Raw genomic sequence first — 9,849 nt, 5'->3', positions numbered from 1 at the left:
CTATCATCTGTTGACACGCACGCAGGCTGATTCCATAAACTATCTGTTGGGTTCACAACAGGGCTACAGGAAAGTAGGCAGGAGTGCTTAGAGTCCTTTAGGTATGAATCCACAAGCCATGTAGCTGGGTCTTACGGTAGTTCTATTTTTCGATTTTTAGGACCTTACACTGATTTCCGCAATGGGTAGACTAATTTACTTCCCCATTAATGGTGTGGACCCACTTTCCTTTCCCTACATTCTCCCAGCATTGGTTATTGGTTATTTTCTATTTATTTACAATAGTTTAGTCTGTACGGCTGTGTGTGGTGTGTGTCCAGCCACAGCACATATGTGGAGAGCAAAGGTCAATCTAAACGAGTTGTTTTCCCTCCTTCTACCATGTGAGTTGTGGGAATCAAATTTGGGTCATCAGGATTGGTGGCACCCGCCTTTGCTCCTGAAACCATCTAGCCAGGCCTTGTTTATTTTTTGAAGGATAACTGTTGTGACTGGAGTGGGATAAAATCTTTAAAACAGCAGTAGAAGAACAGAAACGATCTGAATGTCTGCAAAGAGAAACATGATGTTATAAATCCATATAAAAATACATGGTCTAGCCTCTGAAAATAGAGCTTGGGAAATGAGAGGATTCCCAGTGAGCAAAGCAACAAGAACCTGAGTTTGATCCCCCAGAACCTATGTGACAATGCCAGGGTGATAATGGTTGTGCACTTGTAATCCCAGTGAGGGGAAAGTGGAGACAGGAGAATCCTGGGATTCACCGCCCAACCTGGTTAGCCTGATTGGTAAGCTACAAACCAGTGAGAGAGCCTGTCCAAAAAAAGGCAGACAATAATCCTGATGACAGCCAAGGTCATCACCTGGCCTAAACATACACAACACACACTCATTCACCACACACACACACACCCCCACACACACACACCTCACACACAAATATAAACATGCAAACGCACACACATACATTTAGAAATGTGTGATTAATTTCCTGGTAGTACCCCAACACTATGCAGCTAAACGCCCAGAGAAACCATAAAACAGCATGATTATCGACACATGGCAATATTGCAAATTTGCTTTAAAATATTTTAAATTTGTGTTATAAAGCATGATAATTTTGGATTTGGGGCAGAATTTCCTGCCAAATGATAAAAATCAAAAGTGTGATTCCTAACATCTGTTTGGTTTTGACACACAAAGAAATTAGTACTTTTTATTGGCTCCACTTTGAAATTTATCGGAGGTTGACATATTTTTATGCGTGGTATCACGTTGCACACGAATGGGTGATATGTATCTTTGCATATATGTGTATGTGATGGCTTGACAGAAAACAGAATTTAAATGTCTCAGTGATAAAATTTTAAACAATGAACAACTGCTAGAAACGTTGGCAGAATTGAAGAAACACATGAAGCAGTGTCCTTGAAACCTGCCACAATATGAGATCACTACTATTCCCAGAAAAAGGAGACAAGAGGAAAAAATACCGGAGCCCAGCATATGCCAGACCATTACAGGCGGGCCGTGGTTGCCCAGCAAAAAGCAGCAACTGCCCCAAACACAGCACCAAGCAGGAAGGGACACAAAAGAAATAAGTCCTCTTTTCTTCCTCCTAGTATGTCATTCCGGAGGCCCACTAATGAGGGAGATTAAGTGAAGGCCGAGCAGGACAAAGGGTGGGGGTGAGAGGCAGGTTGACAAATGGCGAGAAACCAGCTTGTGAATGTATGTTGCATATGTGTTCACTCAGCAGACTTACATAGCACATGCATGTGAGCGATGCTCACAATTAGCTTCCAGCTTAATGGGGTGTGATGAATGCCTGTATATAAGTATATTTACTAGTTTCCAAAAGACCCAAACATTTGTATGCCCTTGTCTGCATATGAACATATGCAAACACAGAAGATGTTTAAATGCAAGGGATTACGCAAAGCTAAACTGGTTTGGAAGAGAATCCTGGTCTGGAGACAGTTTCTAAAAATAATTGCTGAGAATCCTTGGGAAGTACTATTTTTTTCGTTACACGTGTTCTTGTGCACCACTGTGAAAGCATGCCAAACACACAGTTCGCACACCGCCTCCGTTGAATGTCCTCAAAAGCAAATGCCATGCCCTCTCCTTTCTCATGCTCACTAAGCTCTCTTTTCTTAAAGCAACGTGTGCTGATTGTAAAAAGTACTGGGTTTCGTTATGACTTTTCATATGTGCATGTAATATAATTTGATCATATTCACCCATCAGTTACCCTCACGTGTACCGCCCCCCCACCCCAGCCTTCTCGTTGGTCTCCTTCTTCTTTATTCCACTTCACTGTCCTTTTTAAAAATCAACTTAAACGTGTGGGGTGGGGGATGTGTTCTCTGTCTTTGAGCCTGGCTTATTTCACTGATGATGATTTCCAAGCCCATCCGCTTTCCTACCGTTAATATGATTTTATTACTTGTTATGACTGAGTAATACTCCGTTGTGGATATCTACCGCATTGTCCTTACCCATCCTCCAACTGGCATCTGTGCTGAACCCTAACTTGCCTTCTGTGAATGATGCTCCAGTGAACGTGGAAAGACAGATATTGCTGCTGTATGCTGACCTTGCTTACATATATACCCATGAGTGTACAGTGAAATGCAGCTGAATCACATGGCAGCTCTCCTTTCAGTCTTTTGACACGCCTCTTACTTTCTTTGTTTTCTGTAAGTTGGCCATTCTGAATCTCAGCATAGTTCTGACTTGCATTCAAATCTCACTGTGTTTCTGGTTTGCATTTCCCTTGCGACTAAGGATGCATGGACTATTCATGAGCTCATCTGCTGACAAGATGATTTGGTCCTTTATGAGTTGACTTTTGGGGTTCTTTATGTATAGCGTATATTAATCCCATTAGCTGAGCTGCTGGGAGAGAATAGATTCCACTCTATAGGTGGGTAATTGGTTCTTTAGACATACCGTCTGGGCCCCTTATTAAGAGTCAGACGGCTATAGCCCTGTGTATTTATCTTAGATTTCATTTCACTGATGTATATGCCTACACTGTGCCCCTGCCATGTTGTTTTTGTTACTCTACTTCTGTAATGTAATTTGACATAAAGTGTTATGGTACCTCCAGCGTTGCTCTGATCGCTCACCATTGATTGGGGTGATGGGGTCTTCAGTGTTTTCAGATGATTTTTAGAATCGTTTTTCTAGGTGTGTAAAGAATACCATTGGAACTTTGGATGGGGATTAAAATGAATCAGCTCATTTCATTAATATAGCCATTATTGTAATATTAATTCTGCTGGACACAGGAAGTCTTTCTAGTCTTCTCTAGTTTCTTCTTCAGCATTATACAGGTTTGTTCTAGTGGTAGATTTTTCTTCCCCGTATGTTTACTTACTTATTTGTTTGCTTGTTTTGTGTTGTTTTTGAGGCTATTGCGAATGGAGTTGTTTTCCATTGTATTCTTCAGCACATTAATTATTGGTAGATAGAAAGGTTACTAATATTTACACATTAATTTTGAATCTTGCTACTTGATTAAAAAAATTAATCAGACGTTGGAATTGTCTAATGAAGCCTATAAGGTATTTTAAATATTAGAGTCAGATTGCTGGCAAATAGTGATAGTTTGAATTTTTCCTTTTCTATTTCTACTCCTTAATTTCTTCTCTTGCCTTAATCTTCTGGATGAGGATTCCACCATTATTCTGGATAAGAGCAGATCAACGGGAGAGCCTTGTCTTGTTTTCAATTTTAGAGAAAATGCTCTCAGTTTTCCCCCAACCAGTTGGACCCAAGTATGTTTTTTACAATGTTCAGGTACAAAATACAATCCTGTTCTTAGTTTTCTCAGGATTTCTATCATGAAGGGATGTTAGCTTTTGTCAAAGACTTCTCTACATCTCTTGTGATTTTTGTCTTACTTTTATGTATGTTGAACTATCCTTGCATCCCTTGAATGAAACCTATTTGATCATGGTTTTTTGATTTTTTGATATGTTGTTGAGTTTGATTTGATTTTACCAACGACCTTACATCTATGTTCTTCAAGGATGGATGTTACTCTACAGTTACATTTTTTTGTTGTGTTCTTAACCAATTTTGATATTAGGGTCATTATGGCTTCATATAATAAGTTTGTACAATAGGGAAGTTATGGCTTCGTAAAATAGGTTTGGAATTGCCACTTCCTCTTCTCTCCTAAGGCATAGTTTGACGAGCATTGGGGTTAGCTCTTCTTTACGTGCCTTGCAGAATCAGCAGTGAGTTCCTCCAGTTCTAGACTTGTTCTTTTTGCTGAAACTATTATAAAGTTTCAATTTCATAATTAATTGTGGATTTATTTAAGCTGCATGTACCAACCAAATCTTTGTTTGATTTTGGCAGGGCACAGAGGTGTGGAAGTATATGCATTTCTCCTATATTTTCTAATTCATTGGTATATAAATACTCAAAATATTCTCTAATGATCTTCAGGATCTCAGTGTTATTTATTGTCATATCCCTCTTTTATCTCTAATTTTATTCATTTGGGTCTTCTCTATTTCTTTTGTTTGTATTGGCTACACTTCGTCAGTCTGGTTATTTTTTTCCAAGAACAAACCCTTTCTTCCACAAATCCCTTATATTGCTCTTTTAATCTCCACTTCATTGCTGTCTTCCATCCTAGTTTTTAGTTCTCCCATCTATAATTCTGGGTTTAACTTCTTGCTTTTCTAAGGCTTTGAGGTTCACTATTGGGCTACATACTTGAGTTCCCTTTCATTGTTCAATGTAGTAATTGATAGCTATAGAATTTCCACTTAGAACTGTCCTTGCTGTATCTCAGACTCTGGTGAGTTATGTTTTTATTTCTACTTGATTCTAGAAAATTTTCAATCTCCTCTTTGATTTCTTTAATAACTCACTAATCACTAAAAAAAATATAGTTTCCAGGCTCTACATGCTTTTATGTTTTCTGTAAATATTTTTGTCACTGACTCCCAATTTAATTTCATTGCAATCTTAATAAGATACAAGAAATGTATAGGCATAGTGACACATGCCTTTAATCCCAGCACTTGAGAGGCAGACACAGGCAGATCTTTCTGAGTTGTAGGGTAGCCTGGTCTATAAAGTGAGTTCCAGGACAGCTATAGCTACATAAGAAGAATATATATATAATATATTACATGCATATATAATGTAATATGTGAATATAATATAACACATGCATATATATATAAAATATATATACATACAAATTCATTAATTCATATAAAGATCATACATAAGGTCTTTCATATATAGGACATTGTTTTTTATATGTGAAATTATTTCAGTTCATTTATATTTGTTAATACTTTCCTTATGGTCTAGGATATAATGCATTTTGGGGAAAGCTCTATAGGCTGCTGAGTAGAATGTATATTCTCCTGTTGTCCGTAGATTACTATGAGGACCACTTCATCCTGAAATGGCTTCCTTTCTAATCCCGATGCTCTATCTATTGATGAGAAGAGGAGCTGAAGTCACTCACTGCTGATGTATCTGAACTCATCTGCCCCTCATTTCCAGCACTTCTCTTCTTATGAATCTGTGTGCATCATTGTTCATTGAATAAATATTTATAGTTATATCTTCGTGATGGAGTAATCTTTTTATTATGCAGGGAACTTTATCTCTTCTGATTAAAATTTGCTTGAAGCCTGCTTTGTCAAATGTGAGTGTAGCTACTTTTCCATTATTGAGTATTCTGTTTGCTTAGAACATTATTTTTTCATTTCAATCTGAGAGTCTTCACCAGTGAGGTGAACTTCTTGATAATTGTTTGCCACTTTTCTCTGAGCTTATTTCTATGTTCTTATGTGTTTCCACTGTGCTATCACCTCACCCTCCCACCCTCGTACTGAAGACTAACCTCAGGGCTTTCCACAGTTAGACAGCCCACTCTGTCACTGAGCTAGACTCCAGTCTGCTTTTACTTTGTGTCTTGAGACAGGATCTTGCTGAGCTGCCCAGGCTGGCCGTGAATGTGTAATTCTTCTGTCTCAGCCTCCTAAGAGATTGGGAGTTCAGGCCAGTGCAACAAAGCCCGCTTCACCTCATTTTATCCCTAATTCTAATTCCCCCCATCTGCCTTTGGAATGTGGTCCATCTTTTGTTAACCCTGATACTTCTTATTCATGGAGTCACATAAGAAGCTTCTCACCTACCATCTTGTTGACTTCCTATCTTTACCACTGGAGTCTTGCAACAGTTTGTGAGAATTCTCTTCTATTTTATCTTCTAATTTTTCTACCAATTTTTTAACTTCTGTTTCATGTTCTTAACTTTCAGGTGCTCTTTATCTTTTGTGCTTTGTTTAGTTTAGTTTAGTTTAGTTTAGTTTAGTTTAGTTTAGTTGAGTTGAGTTGAGTTGAGTTGAGTTGAGTTGAGTTGAGTTTTTTGAGACAGTGTCTCATTTAGTCTCAGCAGGCCTCAAATTCATTGTTATGACCTTGAACTCTTGATCCTTTCACCCCAATTCCCAAGTGCTGACTTCACAGACATGTACTACAAAGCTGCAGCACAAATCTATGGACATAAACATAAATTTTAGAAGGTGTTTGACATCCTGACCATTTGGGAAAACAACTTCAATAGCTTCTCCCTAGAGCCTCAGGCTTCCCTAGCTGTGAGAGTTAACCACATTTACAGCACAGAGCTTGTATTGTTTTGTTTGTTTTTGTTCACTTTTTTTTTTACCATGAAAGCCCAGAGCTTCCTATCCACACTTGATATATCATTCCTATGCATAATATTTCCTATTTGTTAAAATAATGTATTCGTACTCATCTACCATTGTTTTGCATTTAAAAATTAGATGAATGATAGCTCTAATGTATCCTGCAGTCTGTTTAAAAAATATATTGCCTGTGAATTTCCTACATGAATTTAATGTATTTTGATCAAATCTACGCACACTCCCTCCCTTTAAACTGCTTTTTTAATTCCCACTATTTTTTCTTCCCAACTCCATGTCCTCTTTTTAAAAAATTATTGTTTCATACATGTATTCAGTGTATATTGGTCATAACGGTCCCTCACTCCATCTCTCCAACTTCCCCAGCCTTCCTCAACCTATCTTCCATCTTCCCCCCAACTTCCTGTCTTTTTTTATAACCCACTAAGTCCTATATATATGTAGAGAGGTGTCATAGCCATGAGGTAGAGGCAGCATAAACATGGCTGCCCTCCCAAAGAACGATCATTCTCCCTCCCTCATCAGCAACCAATTACCAACAGCTCTTGAGCTAAGGGTGGACCACTGGGAGCCCCTCATCCTCTGTGCTGGAATTTTTAAGTCACTTGGTCTGGTGGAAGTCTGGTGTGAGCAGCACAGCCATTGTGAGCTCACGGTAATAGCCATGTCATGCCCGGAAGCCAGCCTTTCCCAGGTGCTCCCCCACATCCTCCTGCTCCTGCATTCTGTCCATCTTCTCTTCCAAGTCTTGGAGGAGAGGGCACAATACAGCCAGTCCACCTATGGCTGAGCACTCTAGCAGCTTATTCTTGGCATTTATTGTGGCTGTAACACTCGGCATCACTCATTGCAATAAGAACCTTCTCTAGTCAGAGTCAGGAGCAGCACAAATCTGTGGATATAAACATAAATTTTACAAGGGGTTTTGACATCCTGATCATTTGGTAAAACAATTTCAATAGGTTCTCCCCATAGCCTACGGCTTCCCTGGCCATGAGAGATAACCACATTTATAGCACAGGACATGAATTCCTTCCTTCGGAGCAGGCCTCAAATCCAATCATGGGAGCAACCAATCTGCTTTTACAAATTAAACATATGCAACGCTCTGTAAAGAGATAGTCTCACTTCATCTGTCTTCACTGCTATATAGGATTGAACTATTAGCCACTGTGAAGGCTTCTGGCCAATTTGCCATGTTTCCTTATTCTCTGCTGGTCACATGACATGAACAGGAAGGCTGAGGCATTCTCACCTGTGTGCTCCATCTAAAACCTACAAGCCCCGAGAGCATGTGTCCTCTTCCCCTCAAGAGCCTGTAGCGTTTGCTGAGGCTCAATAGCTCCTCCTCATCAGACCCAGCCCCGGACCTCAGCTCTCCTTTCATTATGTGATTGCCTGGTAGTCCTTGAGGACAAAAGGTTACTAAGGGCAACATATAGCAAATGTTCAAGGAACAGACACTTTGACTGAGAAGCATTTTAATTTTTTTAAGATTATTTTTAAAATTGTGTTTGGGGACTGGAGAGATGGCTTAGCGGCTAAGAGTGGTGTGTTCGGTTCCCAGCACCCACATTGCATGACTCACAATTGCCAGTAACCCTAGCTCCTGGGAAATCTGGGCCAGAATTCCTGGGCCAGAAATATCTTCTGGCCTCTGCAGGCACCTTCACTTTGATGCATATAGCATGCTTGCACACATGCACGCACACGCACACACAGACACACTAAAAATAATAAATATTTTTAAACGTATGCTTATGTGGGAGCCTGTATGAATGTACATACATCACAAATGCAGAGGGCAGAGGAGGTCAGAAGAGGGCATCAGGATTTTTTGAACTGAAGTGACAGATGGTTGGGAGCTGCCCTGTGGAACCCAACTCGGATCCTGTGCAAGAGCAGGAAGCACTCAATCTCTGAGCCATCTCTCCAGCCCCAAGAGCTATCTTAAAGTGACATCTACGGTGGGTATTCATCTGTTTCTCCCAGTTCTGTCAATTTTTACTTCTCTCTTGCCATCACATATTTCGGATTTATATTTTCCTGATGAGGTCATTATGGTGTCCTCATTTTATCATCAAGAAACAGCTCTTTTCTTTGACCACAGGCCTTGCCTTGGATTCTGTTTGTACCTCTTCCTCTGTGAAATGCCTATTAAAATATTATTGGGCCGCATGGCTTTTTATTGTAAAAATTCTTTGTATGTTACAGATAGTTGGATGTTCTTCTGAATGTTTGCCTCAGACACATGTGAGACATTTTCTTACAATACATGGCTTGACTGTAATTTTCTGTTCTATGTTTTTATTAATTTTTGAGCATTTCATTCAATATATTTGGGGCATATTCTTACCTGCCCAGTTCCTTACCCGCCCTGCCTCATGACAAAAAGCAAGAGGTTTTAGTACTGATGGAAATTAAACAGTTCTAACAATTCAATACACCAAGAGCTCTATATTTTGTTCTTAAAATGTTTCCTTTCCCTGGTTTGCAGAGCTCTCCTGTAGGCTCCTTGTGGACGTTTTATATCTTTAAATTTTACTTTAAAGGTTGCGATTTATTTGAAGATAAAACTGTTTAGGAGGACTACCTGTTGAGACTCTCTTTTTCCTAAATAAACATCCATGTGTCCAACTCTTCTCTTGTAAAGACTGCCCTGTTCTAAATGACTGGCCTGGCTTTCTTCTTCAGTGAAATGCAGTTCACCGTGGGTGAATGGGTCTAATCTTGAATTCTCTTCATCCACTACCAACATCACAGACTTGTTCACTAGAGCTTGACAATACACTCTCAGATTCATGTATATTAGTGCTCTGAGCATCTCCCTTTGATTAAAAAAAAAAAAAAAAAAAAAAAAACTATTTGGGCCTAAATATTTTTGCTGTTTCATAAACCAGTAAAATGAGGTTGTATAAACTTTAAGGGGCATTCTGTGATTTTCATTAGCATCTCAGAGTACAAATGGTTACAAAGAATTTCTGCTTTATCAGTGTTGAATTTTATAATCCAGGAATATAATTTATCTCCCAATTTATCAAGAGCTTTAATTTCACTAAATAATATTTTGGTTATCCTTATACAAATAATGGTTCCTTATCCCTACGCAATCACAACTTTATAGTATCGGCAATGGT

Source organism: Meriones unguiculatus, chromosome 10 (genome assembly GCF_030254825.1).
Source record: "Meriones unguiculatus strain TT.TT164.6M chromosome 10, Bangor_MerUng_6.1, whole genome shotgun sequence".
Taxonomy (NCBI): Eukaryota; Metazoa; Chordata; class Mammalia; order Rodentia; family Muridae; genus Meriones; species Meriones unguiculatus.
The sequence above is the reverse complement of the archived record's forward strand: the minus strand, read 5'-3'. Positions refer to the sequence as shown.